This window comes from Halyomorpha halys, unplaced genomic scaffold (genome assembly GCF_000696795.3).
Source record: "Halyomorpha halys isolate HHAL.00 unplaced genomic scaffold, Hhal_1.1 Scaffold376.1, whole genome shotgun sequence".
Lineage (NCBI taxonomy): Eukaryota > Metazoa > Arthropoda > Insecta > Hemiptera > Pentatomidae > Halyomorpha > Halyomorpha halys.
Genome location: NW_027114676.1, coordinates 1,069,963 through 1,070,771, shown reverse-complemented (window position 1 = coordinate 1,070,771; position 809 = coordinate 1,069,963). Strand labels below are relative to the sequence as shown.

The following is an 809-nucleotide window of genomic DNA, read 5'->3' as shown; positions in this document are numbered from 1 at the left end:
AGTATGAGTATATACCGAAATTATTTTTGAGTGTTTATATAAAATATCTTACATAGAGGCGCCTCCGTTTTGAAGCAAACCTTTTAATTGTTGTTGTTAATGCAAATAGCATTGGAGAACTATCGAGTATAGCAAATTCTTCTCAAAGTTTTACCTTAACTTAAAGTCTGTTATTCTCTACTCATCAATAATGAAATCTTTATATCTTAGTGTTTTGTTACAAAATTACAATAGTGGCAGCCAACATCCCCAGTAGGACAAAAATTATGTGTTCAGTATGTCTTGATTGCCATACCCTACGCAACCCAAAGGGTCACGTACAGCATCGAAGTGCCAAATACTCTTTTTTGTATCCTTCACACCCAGCTATACATATAGCATACCTCCTATATGTACGTACCAAATACTCACTAAACCTTTACAGGAGGGTATGAAAAAAAAATTACAATATAACCACTCTTTTGTCTCTTAGGGACTAAGATCATCATGACTGGTACCCGTTTTGGTTATTTTTATTTTTTTATGATTCATTTCTGATAATCGGGCGATTATCTATTTGGATCTACCTTATTCTAACCATAGTGGGGGGGGGGGGTCAAGTTTTCATTTCGTCCGACCGCCACAGAATAAAAGTCCCATTAGAGCGGATTAACAGCGGCGCCGCTGCAATCGCCAGTCCATTTTTGCCGGTTATTCCCAAGTATTTTAAAATGACATATTAATTGAAATGTTTAATAACACTTCCTATAACGTTTGTTATAGTACAGAAGCCCGATGCACATAACATTCTTCTGGAAATAATTTTAAAA

At 35.6% G+C, this 809-nt stretch overlaps 1 non-coding gene across 1 annotated transcript; it reads right to left on the bottom strand.

Moving 5' to 3' along the window:
- Positions 1-231: 231 nt before the first annotated feature.
- Positions 232-348, bottom strand: LOC112210325 (U11 spliceosomal RNA). Its single transcript, XR_002945110.1, has one exon. It is a non-coding gene; the product is annotated as a U11 spliceosomal RNA (small nuclear RNA).
- Positions 349-809: the final 461 nt, after the last annotated feature.